Consider the following 25,896-nt stretch of genomic DNA (forward strand, 5'->3'; position numbering starts at 1 on the left):
GATTGTGATGTTGTTGATTTCGGCGATGAAGGAAAAATCAGCGTGCAAGAGGAGGCCAATGGACAGTGGAGAATCGTAAGGAGGAGTGGATCGGAACGTGAGGTAGGATTGGCAACTGGTTTCGGCGCCGTTGCATTTAAACCCATTCGTGATGTTTAGGTCTTGGCCGCAGTTGAACTGTTTGTCATTCACGTAAGGTTGTTGGGCTTTTGATGGATGTTGTTTCAGCAACACGACCAACAACAAAACGGAGCAAATGGGGTATAAATCATATTTCTTCATGCTCCGATTGCTATTACCAAATTGATATGCAATACAATTGTGAGACTGATGTGTGAAGATAAAGATGAATAGAAGAGACAGGTAAAAGAAGTGCACAGTGGGTAAACTATTGCGGGAGGGAAAAAGTCTTGTGGGAGATGGGCGATGGGCGCATGCGCTTGTCTCACAAGATACTGTCTCTGCGAAATGCTGTCAGGCTGCGGCTCCCAACTTGGACTTTTGGGACTTAATCTAGTGTGGTTTTAGAAATACAAATTATTTCATAACTCTTTGCCATAACTTTGACTTAATGTGCGTTTGTTTCGGCTTTTAGGAGCCTAAAAAGCCATTTTTGCTACCGAAAATCTAAACCGCGTGTTTGGTGTAGTTTTAGAAATGCGCTTTAATAAAAAGTCCATTGTTCCAAACCATAATTGAGTTTTATTTTATTTACTTTTTTTCAAACAAAGCTAATAATTTTATTTGGAATTTTATTTAAAGTCTATATTAAATTCATTAATTCAAATCAATACTTTTTTAATTAAAATTTTATATCATTCACCGTACTATAATATATGTAGGGGGTAAGTTACAGACAAAGGGGGTGAGGGCCGACTGAAGCCATCACAGTGCGGAAGCATAAGTAAAAGGTTACAGTTGTAAAGGCTAAGACTATAGCGTTACAAGTGTAAACTTGAAAATAAACTGAGAAAGCCATCTGTTTACAAAGTAAAGAGAATGGAGGTTTCTGAGCTCTGGGAATGGAGACTGCTAATTGGACCTGCTGAAGACTGAAGCAAAGGGTTCCTTAAATAGCTGGAGGAAGCCTTGGATTCTTTTAGGAGATTGTTGGAATCACAGAGAGTGATTTACTTTTACTCTGGGTGAATTTCTTTTCTACCGAAAGCAAATAGTAAACTGAATGATTCTGTCTGGGCACTGTTTGATGAACAGTAACGGTCACTGTTCATGAATAGTGATTTGTCCCCTTACTTTTCTGAATAGTGATCATGCACAGTGTTCTGGGACTGTGGATAAATAGTAGTCTGTCTGCAACTTTGCTGGTGCGGGTACTGTTCTGGAATAGTAACCGGGCTTCAAAGGTGGTTCTTGAGCTATTCTGGGACTTCTGGAGCTATTCTGAATTGCCTAATCGCTGTCAAAGTTACAACCATCATAAGGATCTTGAGAGTCCTGGAATGGGTCTATTGGAGCACAATTACATGAGGCTTCTGAAGAGGCAGGAGAGTTCTTTTCTTCTGACTCTAATTGTTCTGATTGGAGGAGTAATTGCTGGGCAAGATCTTTGAGCTCTTTGCTAGATTTCTCGGCGATCTGGACGGAGTCTAGACTAGATTGTGATCTTGTACTATGAGCAATGGCTTTCAGAACTGGAGGGGGGAATTCTTTGTGTATTTTGGCAATAATCTCGTTGAACCTGAAACTATCCCACCATTTCACAAAGAATTCTCTGTCTAAAAGGTTCTGGTTGATTGCATAATTCCACATACTGATCCAATGAATTTTGTACTTAATTGTCATGTGCAAAATTGCTGGGAATTGGGAAGTATGGCTGTCGACCTGGAATCTGGTGTTGAAATACCTTAATGCATCCTGAAGGGGTTCAGGGAAGTTATGAGGAATCGATCCAAAGATTTCCCACCACTTGAGGAACCATGAAGGGATTAGACTGGAGAACTTCTTGTCAAACTGCACGAACCATGAATGATCATAATTTTTGTTCTAGTAAAACAAAACCTTTTTGAAGGCGTCCATATAATCATAATAATTGTACTGGGGTTCTGATCCCTTGAGGGCTGTAAGTGTTTTGAGTGAGGAGGGGTGTCCCCAATCTTTGCAGCTTATAAAACTTTGGATTATGAATTTATGATAGAGGACTTCAGAGGGGTTCTTATGATCCATGATATTTTCTACTCGAGCAGACTTTTCTTGAGTGAGGATGCCTTTGTAGAATTTGATGTTCTTTTCCGGGCTTTTGGGGAGAAAGTGCCAACCTGTGGGCAAGACTTCCATTGCCAATGCCAGCAGATCTGTTATGTGGACCAAGTGAGGTTCGATATAAAAGATGTGCTGGACAAAAGGTTTCTTAATATAGGAGGATCTTCCTATTCTAGGAGGAAGAGAGGGAAACTTTTTGGGCACGATTGGACCAAAAGGTTCTTCAACTATATATGGGGTGATTGCTTTGGGGGGAGGTAAGGCTAAGGCAGAGCTGTAACTGTGTTGTCCTTGGGGCCTCTTGTAATTTGGTTTTGGAATGGTGGAAACCAGATACTGATTGGCAACAACAGATGGTGACACAGGTAGGGCTTTTGTTGGTCTAGGAGAAAAGGGTACTAAAGGGCCAGGGTTCTTTGCCTGGTTAGTATCTTTGGAGGTTTGTTGCTTAGGCAATTTTGGAGGTTGGGGCTGTACGGGTCTTTTCCCGGACATCTTGTATTGGAGTCTGCAGGAATTCACGGGTTAGGAAGTCAGGGATACTGTTTTGAGTTCCTTGTATGAATTTAATGTCAAAGTCAAAAATGGAAAGGATGGCTTGCCATCGTGCAAAAATCTGTTTTGATGCAATGGTTTGAACATCTTTTTCTAAAACATGTTTTGCAGATTTACAACCAATCCTTAATAAAACTTTTGATTCAAAAGACCACTTTGAAATTTTGAAATGCATAGTACTATAGATAAAATTTCTTTTTTAATAGTACTGTAGTTAAGCTGAGTAGGAGTCCAAATTCCTGAATAAAAACAGACTATTTGTTCTTGGGAAGTGGGACTAACACGTTGGAGAAGAATGCCGCCATAACCAATGTTAGAGGCATCTGTCTGGACGACCTTGTACGAATTTTTTGAGGGGATTCCTAGGCAAGGAAGTGTCTTGACATATTTTTTTATTTCTTGGACAACAGAGGTATGAATTGGGGTCCAAGGGGGAGGATTTGTCCGAAGCCTATCAAAAAGAGGTTCGCATTTTTGCCTGAGATTTTGATAGAAATCAGCAATGTAATTGAGAGATCCTAGAAACCTTTGAAGTTGGGTTTTGTCTAGAATGTCATCAGGAAACTTATCAGCAAACTGGATGGCTCTGTCTATGGGTTTGATAACACCATATCGTATATCGAAACCTAAGAAATGAACGCTGGTTTGGAAAAGTTTAATCTTTGGGGCTGAGACAACAAGACCATTGGACTTGATGGTATGAAGAAATGATCTGAGGTGTTTCCAATGTTGTGTCAGGGATTTTGAAAATATGAGTACATCATCAATGTATACAATAATATGGTTGGAAAATGGATTGAAGATTTCATTCATGATGTTCTGGAATTCAGAAGGTGCATTTTTGAGACCAAAAGGCATTACATTCCATTCGTAATGACCAAAGGGTGTGGTAAAGGCTGTCTTGTACCTATCAGACTCTCTGATTTGTATCTGCCAAAAACCACTCTTCATATCAAACTTACTAAAAATCATTTCTTTGCTAAGTCTGTTAACTAAGTCTCTTTTGTTGGGAATAGGATACCTAATCCATTCTAAGACTTTGTTAAGAGGCTTATAATTGATAACAAGTCTAGGGACACCTCTCTCAATTTCAGCGTTTTTCTGAACATAAAAGGCTGGGCAAGACCATGGTGACCTAGAGTTTCTAATGATTCTCTTTTTAAGAAGATCATCTATTTCAGCTTTACAAGTATCCATAAGTTCTTGACTCATTTGGATAGGTTTAGCTTTGGTAGGGATGTTCTTTTCATGGAAATCCTTGACATAAGGGAGGGCAACTTCGTGCCTTCTCTTATGCCAAAAGGCTGTAGGAAGATCAGAGCAGACTTCTTGCTTAAGTTTTTCTTCAAACTTTCTGATCTTTTTTTTGGTAAGTTTCACAGGCTAATTGTTTATCAATTCTTTGGTAACTAAGTTCATCATTAAGATATTTGAGATGCTGGGTTTTGGCATTGACGAGGCTAAGGGTCTTAGAGATAGAGACTTCCTGGAGACTGTTGATGTCTTTAGGCTCTGGGCTCCTAAGAAACTTAAACCTAATTGGTTGGCCAAAAGTATGGGTAGTGATTCATTCACTATCCGTGATGAAAGGGTACAAGAGACACATGAAAGGGTTTCCTAAGATGACTCTGTCTGTCATATTTTTGATAAGAACAAATGTGGTTTTAAAACACGTATTGTCTTGACAAACATGTGCTTTTGGGATTTTGAATTCAATTTGCATTTTTCCTCCATTTACAGAAGTTAAACTTTCTTTGGTTTTTCGAAAGAATTTAGAGGAATTGATTCCTTCTTGGATGCAATTGAGATCAGCACCTGAATCTATTAAGGCTACTACCTCAAATTCAAAATCTCTATTGATGACAATCCTGACTTTGGAGTTCCATTTCTGGAAGTTAATTCTACTGATGGTATGCAAGAATGCTTCGTTAGTAGGTTCTTATTCCATATCTGTAGTAGGGTTAACTGTTTCATCTATTTCTTCATCAAAAGGGTTCTATAATGAGGTGCCTTCCTCATTGCCTTGATGAGAAGTGTTTTCTTACTGTTTGACTCTCTGGTCCATGAGATTGTGATCAACCCTAAAGATGGTTAATTTTTGCTTAAGGGTTCTTACTTCTGATTTGGTATCCTTAATCTCTTTCTAGAGATCTTGGATGGTTACCTCTTTCTTGGATTTGGTAAACCTATTGTAGATTTTTTCCAAATCAACATTGGGTTCCTGGATTCTAGGTTTGGATGTACTAGCTTCCTTAACTAGGGTTTTGTGAAGCTCATTGAGTTTTTGAGCTTTGGTAACTGGGTCTTCGATCTGTTCTATGAGATCTAAGAGCAATTCTTCTTGCTTAGAAAGAACACCGATAGTCTTGTTCCTACAACGACCATCTTTGCAAGCTAGGACTTCATCTGTTCCACTAGAGGAGCTAGAGGAGCTCTAGAAGGTTCAGAGGATGACCTATACAACTGGTGCTTCTCTTCTTCACTAGAATTATTTGAAGACTCACTATTTGAGCGATCAAGTTCTAAGAGTTTGAAGATTTCTTCTTTACTGGTTTGGTCACTAATGAGGGTATTGATAAGGGATTTAGCCTTAGCTTTACACTCTTTCTGGAAATGACCTCTCTTTCCACACTTAAAACATTTTCCTGATGTTTTAGGTATGAACTTTCCTGTGGACTTGGATTTTCCTTTCTTATAGAAATCATCAGTTTTGAACTTCTGTTTTCTATAGTACCTGGAGGCTGTTTTCTTCCTATGTGATTTCTCAGAGGGTTCTTTTCCTCTGTGTTTGGATTTCCTTTTGGGGATTATTGAAGGTAAGCCATATTGAGTACAGAAATTTCCTATTTCGTATTGGGCTTTGCTCTTGTTGGCTTGACTTTGGATTTTGAGATCTCTACACATCTTCGTTCCTTCATTTCGGATTCTACTAGAGATGTCTCCATAGGTTAGGTTATCATAATCTATGACACCTAAAGGGCTAGCAAGAGTTTCTTTGACCTTTTGTCCAAATAATGTGGGTAAGCCATTGATGAACTTCTCCTTCCAAAATGGAGAGTTACAATCACTTCTATGCATGACACGGGTGGTAAACACATCTTCATACCACTTGTATTCTCCAAGGTTCTTACATCTAAGGTTACTCAACTGGTCGTAAATCCTAGATGTAATGTTGCTGGGTTTACCTACGAAGTGTTTCATGATCGTATAGATTAGGATATTGACTCCGTCCGGAACACCTCTTCCTATGTGTTCATCAAAGATGGGGTTCTTATTCTCATCTTTTTGGATAGCATGTTTAATGTCTTCCTTAGAATCTTCTGTTAGACAATTATTCCACCAATCTAACAGTTTTCCTGTGAATCCTAAAATCATGAGCTCTACGACCTCTGTGTTTTGAAGTCCATCATTTAGGTAGTTGTTGGCTACCACGGTCATATGCTGAATCTTGTTTAGGATTTCTTGTTTGGATAAACCATCTATGTTCCTAAAATCATGAGCTCTACGACCTCTGTGTTTTGAAGTCCATCATTTAGGTAGTTGTTGGCTACCATGGTCATATGCTGAATCTTGTTTAGGATTTCTTGTTTGGATAAACCATCTATGTTCCATTCATAGAGTTTACCGCTGGATACTGTGAACTGGGTAGTCCTTTCCTCATACTGGAGGTCAAGAGGTGTGGGTCTGGGGTACCAATTCTTGGTAAGGCTGGTTGGGTTTACCTTGGGTTGGTAAAGCTTATTTACCAGTAATCCTCGGAATTGGTCTTCTAGGTGTTCTATCTCTTTTTCAATTTCCCTAGAGGTTCTACTAGAACTGCTAGAAGCTGTGTGGGCATGTAAGGTTCTAAGCCTAGGGTCTCTACTGGTTGTGGTGTGATCTGGTGAAGGGGTGACTGGTTCCTTCTTCACAAGTTCTTCAAGCTTCTGGGCTACGATTTCTAGAGCTGTCTGGTGCTTAGGCTTGAGACTGGCTTGTCTGGTTTTGGGGAGCTTAACTAAAGGCTTTTCTAGGGTTTGGATAGGTTTGCTAGGGTTTCCTGGCTGGAGGATAGCCTTATTGTCAATCCTACCTTCGATCCTATCAAGCTATTTTCCTATGACTCCTAAACATTGGTTGGTATAGTTGTTTTGCTCTATTACCTTCTTGACAACCTTTTCTTCTTCGGTTGGGAACTTGAAGGGAGAAGCAACTATGTTTTCAGTACCACAGTGGTTAAATAGTATAGCTTCCTGGGGAGGGTGACTAGACCGAACAACTTTCTTAACTCCTTTGTTGTCTTCTATGGTCCAGTTGGTTTTGGTGATCACACAAGACTTCTTATGCCATTCAAAATGGTTCTCAAAGTATTCAAAGAAAGGGACATTGCTGGATATCTCTTTCATGAATTCTTTCCATTTTGCCAAAACTTCTACCTATTGTTCTTTGGTATGGTTGGCTCTATAGGCTTCTCTCTTGGCTTTATTCCCTTCTGATTCAAATTCTTTGCCTAAGGCATCCATGTCAGGGGTGAATACTTTCCTTATCACCATGAGCTGACGATCAATTTCAGTTTCTGGCTGAAAGGGATCTCTCATATCAGTTTCTGAAGGTGAAGGAGGTTTTTGACTGTCTTGGCTAGTGCTGTCTTCTTCTTGATCAGCAACTGAGTCTTGCTTGGCTGTGTAACAAGGGGTACTAACCTAGGAATGGGTTTTTACACCTTGGAATTCTGGTCCTAGGTCTCTTCTTGATCTGGGAAAGGGAGCTAGGTTTCTAGATGAACTACAATGGGATGAAGGTCTATCTTGAAGAAAGATAGTTGGCTGCCTAAAAGGTTGGCGTAGATCTAATGAGGATCTAGACCTGGGATCCTGGTGCAGATCTATCGGGGATCTGGGCCTGGGTTCAACATATTCTAAGGGTGTCCTAAACCTAGACTGGTCAAAACTGAGTCTAACCGTTCCATCGGCTAACTGCTGGACGAGATCTAGATCTGGGTTCCTATCTGGGTTTTGGATCTGTAGATGATAATTCTCATTCTCTAAAGTCCATCTTTCTGGGAAGGTTATTTCCGACCATTTCAGGGTTCTAGGTACCTAAACTATGGATCTAACATCTGAGGTTTGGATGAGAGTGGTTTCTCCAAATTTTCTTTTGTCTATGGCTTGGATAGACATGTTTGTTCTGATGCACTTATAATATATTCTGTATATAAGGGCTAGCTGTCTAGTTCCATTCAACATAAGAGTTCCATGTGTCTTAATGTTGAGGGTGAGGACCTTCAGGATGTGAGGGTCATCAAGGGCTACAGTGAACTAGGGGCCATTATGGGTGTACCCATTGATGAGTACAAGATGGTGTACAGGTTGGACAATCATCCAATTGCTATTGTCCCATTGTGGGAGAGTACTTCAGCATCTAATGGAGACAAAAGGACTTTTGATTCCTGAAACAGCCTGTTGGATAATTTGAGGAAACTGGTTGATCTGGTTATGGCTTGTTAGCTTGATGAGCTTGATAAAGCCATATTCAAACATTTGTGAAAGCCAGCTTGGATCTTCTTCAACAAACCAATCTTCATAATTGATTATTAGTTCGAGGAAGGGATGTTTCTTTTCATAGACCCTGTGGCTGCTCCCAAAGTATTCTTCCCAAGTTGACTGGATGAAGGCATTGTCAATATCATCCGAGTCTTCCCTATAAACTAGGAAATGGGTGGTGACCAATATTCTGAAATGCTTGAACCATAGGTCACATGATTCAGACATAGCCTTGCTTCCCAAGATACGAACTTGTATGTCGGTAGGCAAGTTGGCAACAACACTTCTTAGTTGGTTTTGAGTCTTAAGACTTAACCTAGCATAATCAATGCCCATAATAGTCATTTTATCCATTGAATGCATATCCTCCTTGCCAAAGAGTTGACTAATGGAAATTCGGCTTATTTCAATTTCTGCCTCAAGATTTACTACGTGTATTTCTAGTGCTCTGAGGGTTCTCTGAAAAAGGCGGTGGTTGCTTTGGGTAAAGGCTCTTTGGAGGTTATCAAGGATAATTTTGATGGAGGGTGGAAGTTCTGTTTACACTCCATTTGTAAATTGGAAATTCCTAGATAAAACTTCTTGTAAGGTGATGGCCACATTACCACTGGAAAATATTATTTTAAGTGAAACAAATTCTTGAAGGGATGTTGCTTCCCTGGGTTCTGTTCCAAAAGAAGTGCCTTCATACCTTTCATAAGGATAAACAGTAACTTACCCCCTTTTGGTATCAGAGCCAAGTTTTGGCCAATCGTAAGTTGTAAGTTACTGTTTATATTTAATCAAGTTGGCCAGTACAACTGTCATAGCTATCCATTATTTTGTGCATTATTCATTATTTTGAATATGTTATCTCCTACAAGTTATATTTTGTTTTACATCTATTTTCTGATAACTCTTCCATTCCCATTTATCACTTTCTTCATCTATTATTTCTTCTCAGTCTTTGTTTACTGTAATCTCTTTTGGTGGTAGGCTAAGCCTCCCGTTTAAACTTCTGTCTATTATTTTGATATTATTTGTTTAAGCTAATCAATTGTTTCCCAGTTATCTGCCTTTCCATATCTCTGTTTTTAGCCCAAAATTTGTTGCAGATGTATACTGTTGAGACGAGTAAGACCAGATCTAAGCCGTCTTGCAACCTAGTTAGACCCAGTGTCTTTCCTGTTCATGCTTGGTTCACCTGTGTCAGCCGAGAGAGAGGCGTTTTAGGGTGTTAGCATTGTGGAGAGTTTGCGGCAGTAAGAGGTTGTAGTTAGCTTGTGAAAAGGCATTTGTCCCGTGTGTATTCTCTGTTTCAAATCTAAAGATTATATCTAGGAATTTGGAGATAAAGGTAATTAGGATATAATTGTTTAATTTAAGCCTTAATTCAGAATGATGAATAGGATGTTTAAAAGGAGTGATTCATCGTCTAGCATTAGATCTTGCAGTACAACCCTCCCTGAGATTCCTCAAGATGATGGAACGTAAACTCGGACTCATACCAACTTTCAGATTTAGATCAGAAGTTAGGAGATTGGAACATACCAAAAGTACCCACAAACCAGGTTTATAAGTCATCGTCATGGTCCTTGAAAAAGACTTTCAAAACAGACTACCATGTTAGGACTATAGAGCAAGTTTATAGCATCAACAAGGAGTATGAAACATGCTACTTGTTACTTGTTGTCCCCTGCAGCAATAAAAGCTCACAAGGAAGAAGATCATAAATTCCTCCATATTGGTCTAGTCCAAGTAGGAGTAAAACCATTGATTAGAGAAGGGTTGAACAATTCAATCCTTATGGCCTTCAAAGACACTCGTCATCTTAGATTTAATGACAGCCTCTTAGGTACCATGGAATCCAGTTTAAATGGTGGACCAGTTCATTTCAACTGTTTCCCCAATTTCACTGTAGCCCTTGATGACCCTCACATCTTGAAGGTCCTCACCCTCAACATTAAGACACATGGAACTCTTATGTTAAATGGAACTAGACAACTAGCCCTTATATATAGAATATATTATAAGTGCATCAGAACAAACATGTTTATCCAAGCCATAGACAAAAGAAAATTTGGAGAAACCACTCTCATCCAAACCTCAGATGTTAGATCCACAGTTCAGGTACCTAGAACCTTGATGATAGTTTTTAGACCCCTTAAAACAATTGATTAAACCTAGGTAATTAGCCAAGTTATTACTTAGTCTAATTAAACAAGTCTAGGTTATCACAATATAAAAGATCAAATCATGCAAAGCAGCGGAAAATAAATAACACAAGATATGATCACCCAAGAAACCAAACCGGTAAAAACCTGGGAAGAATTTGACCTAGCTATCCTCAAGGTAAACTTGAATCCACTATCTTGAAAGAATCAAAGTTCATACAATAAGACTTACAAGCCCCCACACTCGACTTCTTATTACTACCAACTAGTAGAACTTACTGACACGACCACATGCAAGCTCCGAATCCACGAACTCCTTCTTTCTTGGATTCACCACCAGATACAAGCACACCCGCTTGTGTTTTCTTTAAGCTTCAATGGCAGCAACTAAATTGATCATCAAGGCGTAGATAAATCTTCTCCTTGAAAACCCTAAGTTTGTGTAAAGGAAAGCTCCTCTAGATCACACAAGAGATTTACACAAACCACAATTATGAGCAACACTAAAACGTGGCTAGAGTTTGCCTTTTATACTTAAGACAAATAAGAAACCCTAAAAACGTTTTAAAACACTTAGGGCTGAGTTGGACGAATCTGCAGAAAAATATTCTGCCTGAGCTTCGATCGATCGAGCCTGTCTTTCGATCGATCGAGCTAGGCCGAAAGGCACAATGCTTTTTGCTTTAACTCGATTACAACTTTATATAAAATCACAACTTTGAGCTAGACTAAAACACTTCTAAAACATTGTTTTGATCATGGTTTGCCAACAATACAAATTAGAGTTCTAAATACATAAAATCCTAAGACTTTAGAACCTAACAAACTCCCCCTTTGTCAATCCTTGACAAAACACAACTAGAAGCTCAAAGTTTACAAAATAAAAAGCCCTTTACAAAATAATGCTCATAAAACAAATTCAATCCTAACTACTATCCATCAGTTGCAAGTGTAGACAGCAGCTCAATTGAATCAACCTGTATATTTCCTGAAACACTAAACAAAATGCATAACCGCATGCGTGGAAACAATACAAGTAAACAAAATAACTTCTTGATTTCAAACAACACACAAATAAAGACAAATATCAATGAATAGCTCATAAATATAAATCAATAAGCAGTTTGAAACAAGAAACATATAAAGTACCAACAAAACATAAAACTCCCCCCAACATGAATATCCCAACAAAACATGGCAAGAGCTAAAAAAGTTAAGTACAAAGTGAAGCACCTAGATACAATCTGAACTCCACAAGCTCCAACCAAAAACAAATAAACTCCCCCTGAAAGTAAAAACTCTACAAAGTACTCTCCCTTTTTGTGACGGAATGCCAAAGGGCAAACAGAATCCATCATCAAAAGGGAGGTGGTCTAAATTGCGCCAACTCCACACGCAAGGCACGGATCTCATCGAGCATGTTCACTAAAATCTGTCCATGAGCCGCCTGAATGGTCAAGACATGATCCAACGTGCGACGAATGTCTGAATCATCCGTAGCAATCGGTGGAGGAACATCATCATCAGCAGCAGCACCTAAAGTCTCAGCAGCATCAACACCTGTAGAAGAGGGAGGAGGGTGAATACCACTAAATGACGCACCTCTAGGACGAGAAGGAGAAACTCTCAATTGAGTAGCCCTCTGACGAAGAAATGTGGCACCTATGGGAGCAATAACATGAACAGGCTCACCAGACGAAAAACCATCTAGACCTAAGAAGAGCAAAATCGTATGAATGAAAATAGGATGAATCAGCGCATGCCCTACAGCAGAACTCCTATGAACCTCGTTCAAAGAATGAAGGAACAAGTGAGGAAAACTGATAGACACTCCAGAAACAAAGGCATACAAAAACACACATCGCTTTAAAGGGATGGTGTGGAAGTGAGAAATAGGCCACAATGAATGACACGCTATCCTAGAGAAGAGATAGGCAGTCTCGGTAAGCTCAGCGGACGTGATCCGAGGATCAGAACCCCACTGGATAGATGACCTAGTGATGTAAGACATAACTACATCTAATGAGGGTGATTCATTATAGGGATAGTCAGGCTCCTAAACAACCGGAACCCCAAGAGCCTCAGCTACTACCCGAGGGGTAATGGTGAACTCAACACCTCATATCCAACTCCTAACAGTGTTGGAATCATAGATGTGGCAAGAGAGGTTCGAGAAAAACTCTCTAATCAAGGCGGTCAGGGGTGGATGATCTATCTCTAAGAGTGGCAACCAACCTTTAGACTCAAAATTGGCCCTAATGGCCGGATCAAGCTCATCTAAGACCACAGCTCGCTCTGCCCAAATCTTACGCTTACGGTTCAAATTCTCAAAGGCCTCTCGACACTTCTCATTCCTAAACTTCTCAACCCTAGAGGGAGACACAGAGGAAGTGGAAGGGGTCCTATTGGCTTTAGTTTTCCTAGGCATGGTGCTAAGATAAGGACCAAAACACAGAGCAAAAGAACAAAACACAAAACCAAAACCAAGGGCAAACTTGCAAGTTAGCACATAAAAAAATAGAAATAAAATCTGTATGATGCATGACCAATTTAAATGTTATGATGCATGTTCTAATGCAGTGAATTAAGTCCAAAAGGTTTCAATTCACAAAATTGGCTTGAACATTGCGGTATTAATACAAAAACCCCAAAATTTGGAAAACCACTTGATCAATTTGAAAAATATTGACGAATTGATCATCACACATGATAGAATAACAAAAATAATGACCAAATACATCAATTTGATAAGCCAATTTCATCAATTTAACCCAATTAGACAAAAATCCCCAATTCGGATCAAATTCAAACCCTAGAATTTCCAATTTTTCAAAAACCACAAAATTGATCAAATTAAACTACAAGAATCATCATTATAGCATCCTAGGACAAAAACCCATTGATCAATTTCACAAAAACAGGTTTGAATCATCAAAAACCCCAATATTTTGAAAGTGCAGAAAATACCCAAAATAATGCATGAAAAATGCATGAAATCATGAAATAAAATGCAAAAGGAAGGGCAAAAGAGACTTACTGGGCTTCAAGGACAAAAACCTTGCAAAAATCTTGGAGGAAAACGACAAAAAATTGATGGTGAAGCCTTTAGCCAAGGTGGAGAGAGAGAAAAGTTGAAAAACTTTTTGAAGAAGTGACTTTGAAAAGTCCAAACTGGCTTTTTAAAAAAATAGGATTCACGAGTTTCAATCGATCGAAAAACAGCCTCGATTAATTGAAATAGACAGAGACTCTATAAAAACAATTTGAAACAAGTTCGATCGATCGAAAATCAGTTTCGATCGATCGAAACAGATAGAGGCTCTCTCTATTAAATTTAAAAAATTTCGATCAATCGAAAAACTGAATGGATCGATCGAAATAGGCAGATGCTCACCAAATTTTGAGGAAAAACACAGTTTTTGAAAAGCATTTAGAATTAACTCAAAGCATTGAAATTTAAGAACAAAAATGCATGAGTATGTGATGATATGATTTTCAAAACAAGAATTTTAAGCCCAAATTCCCAAAAACAAAAATTTCTTGCATTCTCCACAAATTTTCAAGCAACAAATTAATTTTGCACAAAAGTCAAAGTATTTGCAAAACTTGGTTGGTCAGACCATAAACACACAATAACATGTACAATGTTTAACAAAGAGTAACTCGTGTAGTGTGTGCAACTAGCAAAAGCTTGAGATACATGTGAGGTGATATGTGAATAGCAATCAATCACAAAGTCTATAAAATTCATCACAAAGAATTTAAAAGAGATTATCACCAAAAGAGTTATATCATATAACTCCCACATCTCCTAGACCATAAGCATGCAATCATGTAAGTTTCTTGTATTTATACCTCATAATATACATACCAATTTTAAGTTATGTGAGTTTGGCATCAAGGCTAATAGTACACACCAATTTTGATTTTAAGAATTAAGAAATTTAACCCGAGGCTTCACCTTATGTTCTTTTTGTGCATATGCTACACTTTCTCGAGCACAAAATCTAATGATATGCACTAAGGTGTTCATGATTGGCTAGTGAACAGTGGTGAGATGGTTATTTATGCCTTTCTCTAAAAGTTCAAGTCAAACATTTAAAAACATGTGACTTCAAGATTAAGACATAGTAATCAAAAACCATAAACATCTTTCCCACACAACATGCACTACAAAGTTTCAACTGGTAAAGTGCAATAAATAAGCTCATCAAAACTAAACAAGGTACAAAAGACATGTTATGTGAAAATAAATTGACCAACCTTGTTCTAAAAAACCAAGAAGAATAGTACAAAACAAAATGTGCTTCCTTTTTCTTCTTCTTTTTTTAATTTTTTATTTTTTTATTTTTTTATTTTTTTATTTAAAAAAAAAAAAAAAAAAAAAACACCTAGAATGAAATGCATGAATGTTATGCTATGCAAATCCTAGAAGAAAAAAAAAAAAAAAAAAACCAAAGAACAATGGTCACAAAGGGTAGAGCAATGAAGCACAAGGACCATGTCAAAAAGACTCAGTTAGATCGAGTCTTTTGCATCCAAAATATTTTAGATGCACTATGAGCATTGGAGTTCTTATTCACATGAGAATGATTACCAACTCCAAGATTGGAATAAAGGTTTAAAGCCTTTACCAAATCACCAATAAATACCATAGGATCAAGTGCTTGAGGCACAGGTACTTCTGATTTGTTTGCTCTCTTAGCAGCTTGCAGCTTGTAGCAGTTTGGACGGATGTGTCCAGACTTTCCACAAAAGTGACAAACCCATGCAGGCCTATCTTGTGTCTTGTCCTTAGATAGGGTAGGCTTCTTAGACTAAACTCTTTCAGATCAACCCTAATCTTCCTAGATGATGAACCTTCTAAGGGTTTAACAACCTCACACACAGGGGGTTTGATAGTTTCACTCACTATCTCACTCACGGAAGGTTCAGAAGAAGAAGATGAAGGAACAAACTTTGTGGAATAGGGAGCGGACACAGAGATGCTTTCAACATAACCTAATCCAGTTTTGTCAGAAGAAGACTTTTGAACACTCAGCATTTAATCAAGTTTAGAACTAGCAGATCTAGCAACAGATAAATCAAGTTCCAAAGATTTAACTTTATCAAGCAAAAGCATATTTTCAGTTTTCACATTGTTCAAAAGATCATTAGTATCAAACAGTTTAACAAGCAAATTTTTCTTTTCAAACTCAAGAGATTCAATTTTCTTCAGGCCAAGTTCAACATTTATAGCATCCTTTGCAGCAACTTTGCAAAGTTTATTATAGGCCTCTTGAAGATCTGCATCTTCAGAGAGTTCCCCATCAGAAGGGTTCTCTTCAACAGATATGCTCTCATCAACTACAGCAGTAGTGGTGAAAGCAATGAAGTTTCCATCCTCATCACAATCAGACTCATTATTAAAAACTTCACCATCACTAAGGGTTACAGCTATAGCCTTACCCTTAGACTTCAAATAGGTTGGACATTCAGATTTCATGTGTCCATACCCTTGACATCCAAAACACTAAGAGCCCAAGGAATTATTGGAAGATTGACCTACTCTTTCTCTAGGTTTATCATTGTTGTTAACCTTAGTGGGATCATGCTTCCTAAAATTTTTAGGTTCAGCAGTGTTTGTGCTTCTTGCCTTTATATTACTATTCCTGAGAAATTTTCTAAAGTTCTTGGCAAGGTAGGCAATCTCTGTAGCAGAGAGCTCATCATCAAATCCACCACCTTCAACATCATCAACAGACTTAAGAGCCATTGATTTGGATTTGGTAGTTTTGGGTAGATCCAACTCATAGAATTGAAGAGATCCTACAAGTTCATCAACAGGGATGGAGTCAACATCCTTGCTTTCAGTAATAGCAGTCACCTTGGGTCTAAAGTCTTCAGTTAAAGATCTAAGAATCTTCCTAACAATTTTAGGTTGATCATAAATTTCACCCAAGTTAAAAGCAGAATTAACAATATCATTCAATTTAGCATAGAATTCATTAAAAGATTCATCATCAGACATCCTAATGCTTTCAAATTTCGAAGTCAATTGTTGTAATTTATTAATTTTGACAGCTTTTGTGCCTTCATGCACAGTTTGGAGGATATTCCAAGCAGTATGAGCAACCTCAACATTAGAGATTCTCTTAAATTCCTCCATAGAAACAGCGTTAAAGATTGCATTCATAGCCTTGCTATTAAATGCAGCTGCTTTTTTTTGAGAAGTTTCCCACTCACTAACAGGAGTAGTGGGCTTCTCCCATCCGTATTCAACGGAGTTCCACACCCTCTCATCAACGGATTTCAGGAATGCTTTCATCCTTACTTTCCAATAAGCATAATTATTCCCATCAAAGTGAGGAGGAATAACTAGAGAGTGTCCGTGTTCCATGACAATAGGGGTCAAGAATCAGCTCAGTGATCAAAGGATCAACAACAAAAGAGCTACCCATTTTGATACCACTTGATAGTTTTTAGACCCCTTAAAACAATTGATTAAACCTAGGTAATTAGCCAAGTTGTTATTTAGTCCAATTAAACAAGTCTAGGTTATCACAATATAAAAGATCAAATCATGCAAAATAACGGAAAATAAATAACACAAGATATGATCACCCAAGAAACCAAACAGGTAAAAACTTGGGGAGGATTTGACTTAGCTATCCTCAAGGTAAACTTGAATCCACTATCTTGAAAGAATCGAAATTCATACAATAAGACTTATAAGCCCCCACGCTCGACTTCTTATTGCTAGCAACCAGTAGAACTTACTGACACAACCACGTACAAGTTCCGAATCCACGGACTCCTTTCTTGGATTCACCACCAGATACAAGCACACCCGCTTGTGTTTTCTTTAAGCTTCAATGGCAGTAACTGAATTGATCATCAAGGCGTAGATAAATCTTCTCCTTGAAAACCCTAAATTTGTGTAAAGGAAAGCTCCTCTAGATCTTACAAGAGATTTATACAAACCGCAATTATGAGCAACACTAAAACGTGGCTAGGGTTTGCCTTTTATACTTAGGACAAATAAGAAACCCTAAAAACGTTTTAAAACACTTAGGACTGAGTTGGACGAATCTGAAAAAAACATTCTGCCCGAGCTTCGATCGATCGAGTCTGTCTTTTGATCGATTGAGCCAAGCCGAAAGGCATAATGCTTCCTGCTTTAACTCGATTCCAACTTTACATAAAATCACAACTTTGAGCTAGAATAAAACACTTCTAAAACATTGTTTTGATCATGGTTTGCCAACAATATAAATTAGAGTTCTAAATACATAAAATCCTAAGACTTTAGAACCTAACACCTGAAATGGTTGGAAATAACCTTCCCAGAAAGATGGACTTTAGAGAATGAGAATTATCATTTACAGATCCAAAACCCAGATAGGAACCTAGATCTAGATCTCGTCCAGCAGTTAGCCGATGGAACGGTTAGACTCAGTTTTGACCAGTCTAGGTTTAGGACACCCTTTATATATATATAAATATATAAAATAAAGTTTAGCTACAAAATTAGTTGTAGCTTAAGGATACAACCTTACTCAATATCTTTTAATTAGAGATGAATTTAAACAAATCTACCATTAGATTATATTTTATTCTTATATCCTCCATGCTTGCAAAATAATATTATTAAAATAATACCAATAATATATTTATTATTATTATTATTAAGTAGTTTTTTTTTCTTTTTTTGAGTAAGTGTTATGAAGTAGTTGATTTAAGTATGAAATAAACTCTCTTATATATACATTGTTTTTTTTGGTAATTTACCACTCAAACCACCACTTTTATAAGTGCTAGCGAAACACTCAGTTTTTTCAAAAAATCCAGTTTCATACCGCACTTTTTGAAACCTCCACTTTTTCAAAAAGCACAGTATCAAAAGCTGAACCGAACTCACCCTTAGTAGATTGTAAGTGATTGCTTATTGCTTACATATAAATTCATTATTTTTTTTTTCATAGGTTACACTCTGCTGCATCATAGTTGTGGCAAAAAAGTTAGATAATAATTTGTGATATTAGATATTTTTTTTCTCCTTAATCTTAACCTTGAGTTGTATTGTAATTAATTTTTTATGTTTTTTTTTTTTAATTGGAAGTTTTGTTAATTTACATACATACACATTTGCATAACTACCACATATATTATGGGAGATTAGATTAATTTTTATAACAATTAGTGGTAAGTAATGAATCTAATCATATATTAATAAATATAAATTTGTATCAAAATATATGCAGTGTGTGTCCCTAGAAAAAATATTTGATGAGAAGAATTCAAATTCTTTGCATTTAATCCACACCCTAGTCTTGTCACACTCAATTTTCAATTATTAGACTTCCACAAAATCTTTGATGAGAAGAATTCAAAGAGTCTTGCCTTTAATCCACACTCTAGTCTTGTCACACTCAATTTCAAATGATTAGACTTCCACAAATAAAATTCTCACAGGTGAGGATTGAACTCCAGATTTCTTTTTCAACCATCATAGAATTTTCAGTTGAACTAACTAAAACCCACCATTAAAATATAGTATTACAACATTTTTAAGTATTAGGTACTAAGAATTGGTATCATATAAAAGAAAAGCTAACCCTCCTTAAAAATTAATTGATCAGCTAGGCCCCTTAAAAACAGAAGAGATTAAATTCTATAATCATCAGATATCAATGTTGAATGAAAATCTAACATACGTATTTCTTAAAGTGCCAACCAGAATGTCCAATTGGCTAAGACTAGGCTCTTCTTGTCTCTAAGCTTTTGGCCCTGTACCAATACATCTGTCTCAGAATAAGCTTCCTTCCTTTGCTAGCCATGCATATCAATGGAAAATTTTAAGACGAGATCATGACGGTAGTCTAACTCGTTGATTGTCAATCACTACAGCCAAACTGCTGGCTTTTTTGACCTTTTCCCTTTTGGTCAGATTATTGAACTTTCTTTTTTGACTTGATTACGTAATTGTTTGCCATGTGTTTATGACACCACACGTGGACCCACTTAGGTCTTATGTCAAAGCAAATTCGGATCTTTGTTCCAACATTCTTAATTCTTTGTTACAAAATCTCAGCATTTTTGTATTCTTACATTTCTAACCTTATTTGTACAATTATTAACCTGAATCTTTAGGTTCCACTTGTTTTGGGGAATAATCATCAGGAGCCGACCAAGAGATGAAATGTTGATCATGTAAAGTTCTCTACCACTAGCCTTACCTAAAAGATTAATTTAACCGATATTCATAAAATTAATCTGGCAGGAGCTCTAAAAATAAACAAGAAAGAGATAATAAAAAGATGTAGCAGTTGTGCTCAAAAAGATCTATTTTTGCGGTGAAAGGAAATTTTGGAATTACAATTCACATCTGATGGTTTTGTAGAGCATATGCTAACATGTGTAAATTAATAACATTCGGAAGAAGATAATCAAATAAATTTTAAACTACAGTGCGCATAGAGCCATATACATAGACATATATATCCTGTGATTCTCCCAGTAGGAAAATGTGACGCACACAACCACCATGTTAACATGGGATATTACTGTTGCTTTCTATGGTAAAATTTGCTTTACGGCGATATAGGTTGAAAGACTCAGGTCCCTTCACCTCGGTACCATCTCTGAAATTGATATATCATTTGATGAACAATTTTCTGGTCTGCATTCTACAATTCCTGCCTCTGGTATATTCCTTCCGAGGAAAAATGCCGGTTGCTTTGGTGCAGGTAGCTTATTGGCCTCATTATATATCATAAATATCACATCTAACATGGTAGGTCTATCAACCGGGCTTTGTTGGACGCACAGGAGACCCACATGAATTCACCTCAACTCTTGATCAATGTGATCTAAATCACCTAAAGCTGTATCAATTAACTCCAAGCCTCTACCTTCTCCCCACAACTCCCATGCCTGAAACAATTCCAAGACTCTTACGGTCATGAACTATAACACGGTGTTTAGACAAAATAAGCTTAGTGTCATTAGGAACTTATATATCCAATAAAATTGAGAGGCCGTTCAGAATGGTAACTACTATAATTCTTTTGACTGCTAATAATCTCCAACAATAAGACTCCAAAGCTAAAAATATCTGATTTTGTTGAGAAAACCCCTTCCATCACATACTCCGGAGGCATATAACCACTAAACAATTGAACGAACTTTGTTAGTATGTGAAGGAAAAAACACATTCATGTAAGCACATTCATATTTTATGCACTTTGTAGCAAAGCTGTTTAATCACTCACTATGTCCCAACAACTCTGTTTGTGTTTACTTCAGAATCATTTGATCCAAATATTCTAGCCATACCAAAATCCAAAATCTTTGGATTCATCTCATCATCAAGTAAAATGTTACTGGCCTTCAGATCTCTATGAATTATTCTTAATCTTGAGTAGTTATGAAGGTATAGAAGCCCTTGAAGGATCCCTTGAAAGTTGAATGATGTTGAAACGTTTCTTCCAATCTAGAATATTCTTCTTTGCAGGATCTGTAGTAGAACATATGTGTGAGCAATTGACAAAAACAAAAAGAATGATAATTAACTAAATTGTCAAAATTTTCTAACCGAAGAGAAAAAAGTCAAGGCTTTTATTAGGCATGTATTCATAGATGAGCATCCTCTCTTCTTTATGAATGCAACATCCAACAAGCCTAACAAGATTAGCGTGCTGCAGTTTGGCAATTAGTATTGCTTCATTCTTGAACTCTAAAAATCCTTCTCCAGAATTCCTTGAGAGCCTTTTTATTGCAATTTCTTGCCCATCAGGTAGTTGTCCCTGAAATAATAACTAATTAGTCCAAATCAAACAACTTCTCTTTAAATTATTCTGTCATTTTATTAAAATTTTTATGAAGTATACCTTGTAAACAGATCCGAACCCACCTTCTCCAAGCTTGCTTGTAGTTGTAAAATTGTTTGTGGCTGATGCTACGATTTCAAAGCTGAAAAATTGCAGTTCATGGCTCTTCTTACCATCTCTTCTTTCTAGCTCATGTAATAATATATCTTTCTCTCTATTTCTCTTCCCTGCTAATTAAGGTAAGACATGGTAAGAGATCACTCATTAATTTAATTATTATTTATATGCATTTAATTTATTGCAGAGGCATTACCGCAATATCTAAGATTTTCTTGTATCATATAGCGAATGGACCTGAACATGAGTACACTGAGACCTCCTATTTTTGTGATGACGATCCGTATCAGTGGTTTAGCTGCATTAAAAATGGAAAAAGATGAAAAATTACAAATTACAAATTATAATACAGAAAATGAGGAAAGAAGTTTATATATGGAATGATTAATAAAGACAGAAACAAAGTATCACATTCAAACCAAATTGAGTCATTATGACTACTAGAATACCTTTTGCTCGATGTTTTCTCCATACGAAACAGTATAATAATGCCAGCATACATTGTCCTCCTATTGTTGCAATGATGATGCTTATAAATAGGAATGAAACTCGCGATTTTTCTGCATAAACAACTAAACGTAGAATTTTTTTAAATTATGCTTATTGCCTACAATAACTTAGAAACGAAAGGGGTACGTATAGGACTTAAAAAATCTACAAAAAAATTAAATATCACCTTTAAAGCCAAATTAAATCAAATGAAATCCTTGTTTTTAATTTAAATTAGTAAATCATAACATACATATCGCAAATTTGATTTGATAGAGAGAAAAACTAGTGGCTCTTTTCATTGTGTAAGCAAGATAAATGGAAATGGCTCAGTGCATCTCACTCACTTTATAACATAATTAACTCAAATTATTCTCCTAAAATATGGCTCAGTTCATCTCACTCACTTTATCACATAACTCAATTTATTCTCCTGAAGTATTCATGGTTCAGTACATTACGTATAACACTATGATAGTGTGTCATTAGAGAAAGTATCTATTTGAAGACTTACAAATTCAGAGTAAAGCTAGCACATCTAGAAATATTGATTCCTTAAATAATTAATTGGCTTATGTAAAATTTATCTATCAAGTAAACCAACTGCTTTTACTGGGAAATGCGATTCAAGATTGAGAATGTGCAAAAGCCAATTCTACTAACTAGTAGCTCATCGAATGTATCAACTATATTGGCTGAAACCCCCATCTTGCCACTAGCCAGTGTTGCATGTTTATGGAAAGAATAAAAATGTAGGTGGTACGGTGGTACCAAGTAACAAATCTAAAATGTAGAGAGAGGCAGATAATTATCATTTTTCCAAACATTTTTGCAGTAAATGAAGGTGAAGTGTTTTACGAGAAAGACCAAAATAGTTTTCCATATCTGATTAATAGATGCGTGACAGACCAGTCACTCAGAGAGACAAGTGTTATACATAATCTACTGTGGAGCACAGTTAAATATAGATGCTTCTTGGCTGAAGTTATCAGTGAAAATTTGAAAAGTACATTTTTTAAACATCTTTGAGTGGCTTTCATCTGAAAGGGAAAATATAATATGTTTGTTGCCTGGCAACAACAACTATCCAATATTAATCCATTTGAAGAATATTCCTAGCCATACATTACCTTTCCCTATTAGAGAACAACGAAGTTTGGAACCCTCAAGCAAGACATGGTCTAGTAAGGCAGCTGGTCAATGCACATATATTTCCTTATAATAGATTTCTTCAACTTCTGTGCTCTTAATAATTAGATCAAAAATTGCAATTTACTGTTTAATAGGTTTCATTTTGTAGATAAATTATGAAAAAATTCAATTACAAATGATATAAATCTTTAATTGAATTAAACTTTAGGATCCAGTAACTGAACAAAACATTGTAATAAAATGAGAGTTTTAGATAAATACTAAAATTTATGAGAAGTTGATGTTTTAAAATTCATAATGTTTAATAAGAGCAAAGGTCCCAATATAACTTTTATCTGTGGAGAATAATATATCTAATGCATCAAATATGTAAGTAAGCGTATCTTATAAACTTCTCTACTTTTATCGTTTTACTCATTAACTATCGTTTTCTCTTAATAAACTTCTACAATGATGCAGAGTTACCTTTGGATCCAAAATCAAAAGGTGAATTGCGGAGGTATATATATCGAGAAGCATTTGAATCATTCTCCATGAAAATTCCATCTCTCTTGTCCCAAATCTCGCAGCCAATCTCATCATCACTTGTGGAAGCATAGGCAACACAAAAGCAATAGTTCTTGCATATGGCCTCACAGTCATTTAAGGTAAGTTTATCCCATTCGCTGAATTTGAATCCATTCTGAGGCATGATGGCCTTTCCAGCCGTGAACCCATCACCCAGAATACACCTGCTAGATGTTTCCCCAAAACATCCATTACGGAGGGACGGTTCCCTACAAGAAAGGATTTCTTTTTCTGTGTTCGTGGCCATACCAAAAAGAGCGCCCGATGCCTTTAATGTCAACCTTTGGAATGAGATGACATCTTCGTACACAAAATACATGAAGTACTTTTCTTTCTCTTTTGAATGGTAGATAAAATGGTAGTCTACATCATTTGATAATGCGTGTGGCAAGTTAAAATTAGAACTTTGCCAAAGGCCACTAACCCAGTATTTTTCACCATTCAACCAGATGATCAACTGGTTTCTGTTATTGGGGTCCATCCCAAGTGTAAAAGGACCTGACGCAGGATCTTCGTCACTTGACCATGATGTTAGTGACCATTTATGCCCAGTTTTTGTATTAATTCCAAGTTTCATCCCTGGCAGAAGAGTATCGGTTGGATGGTCAAAGCTTTGCCACAAAACCTGTGTAAGAAAATAATGCACAGATGGATGAATATATAGTACCAAAAATTATCAGCTTGAATTTAACAAAAAGAACATAGGATATACAGTTGCTTCCTGCTTACAATTCAAACTTGATGACAACAAAGAGAATAAAAATAATCATGAAAACATGCTTATGATAAGGCTAGGCTGGAAGGTCCTCACTTAAAAATTGAAGAAAGCAAAGTTTCCTAACTGCCATGGAACTCTTGTAAAATGTAATTTTTTAAGAAATTTGAATAAATTAACAAAACATGCTATTACAAACAACCTGCTTTATAGATCCATCTGAATTCAGCTCATGTACGACAAAATTGCCTGAATCTAGCAGAGTAGCACTTGCGTTGTTCACTAATGGAACCGAAAAGAGTACAATGTCCGCTCCACCATTGTGTAAGATTTTCAAGTGGCCATCATTACTGATTGTAAGAATTCCAGAATTGTCAAAGATTGGGGAGTTTCGATTTGCGACCCACACTGGTTGTGGCTTCTTATCTGTTCTCACATCAGCTTGTTCATTCCATATGTTTCTTATGTAGCCGTTTCTATAATCTGAAACACCTGGTTGTGGCTTCTTATCTGTTCTCACATTAGCATCCGCTTGTTTATGCCATATTCCTGCATAACGTTTTCTTCCACTGCCACTAAAGAATCCTTACTGGTAGTTCCCTGAAGCAGAAGCCAAATACTGACCATCTTTGAGCTGTTGACCAAGTACTAATGTGTTACTTTCGGAATAGGCAGGCTCCATGAACCGTGTGAAACAGTAAATAAAGAGAACATATGCTCCTATGTGGCTATGTTAGCCATTAGAGGACAGGGCAGAGGCAGCGATGTTGAATCAAATCACATATCAAAGGAAAAGGAGTTCCATCTAGCTTGAAACCTTACAACCCTTTGCTGGGTTGTGCTGAATATTGAATATTCCTTAGTCACGTGGCTGAGGGTGTTGTCAAGCTTGATATGGTAAGATGGCTGCGGTCCATAATAGAAGTGTGGAGTGAAACGCAACTGGCTCCCAAAGTCCATGGTCAATTATTAACTCCCTTGAAATAAATAGTTTGTTTGAAATTTACAAAAATACAAAAAACTTTGGGCCCGATTGGTAATGCTGCTCTAGTAATGTTATTTGTATTTTTTAAAAATATGTATGGGTAAAAAAGTGTATGAAAATACGTGTAATGTTATTTAAAAATTTAAAACTGTTACTTAAAATGTCATACCAAACAGTCCCTTTGTTATCTATCAATGGAAGCCCGTAAATGGGCATACTTAAATTATACAACCAATCAATCAACTGTTAAGCATACATATAACTTTGTGCAAAATTTCCTCATCATTTTAGTATAACTTACTTTTTCTTTTTCTTTTTCTTTTTTCTATTTTACATACTAACTTTTCCAATATATATATATATATATATATATATATATTATTGTAATCTCGAAACAATACGCTAGTATTACAGGTATCAAAATATATTATTTTCACGACTAAACTGAAATGACCTATGATACGATATTAGCAACTACTGCTGTCCATGAGTTGGGTCTAGCTGGGTTTGTGCCTAACCTAAACTCGAGCCAACATCATTGGGTGGGGGAGATTTTAACTCGCAATCAACCCGAATAGAATTTCAGATCAACTGGATTGGGTCATATCAA

General features: G+C 36.7%; 1 pseudogene; it reads right to left on the minus strand.

The window, feature by feature from the left end:
• Positions 1–25,108, minus strand: part of LOC115989308 — a 29,135-nt pseudogene extending 4,027 nt beyond the window's left edge.
• Between the last annotated feature and the right edge of the window lie 788 nt (positions 25,109–25,896).

Source organism: Quercus lobata, chromosome 5 (genome assembly GCF_001633185.2).
Source record: "Quercus lobata isolate SW786 chromosome 5, ValleyOak3.0 Primary Assembly, whole genome shotgun sequence".
NCBI classification, from domain to species: Eukaryota; Viridiplantae; Streptophyta; class Magnoliopsida; order Fagales; family Fagaceae; genus Quercus; species Quercus lobata.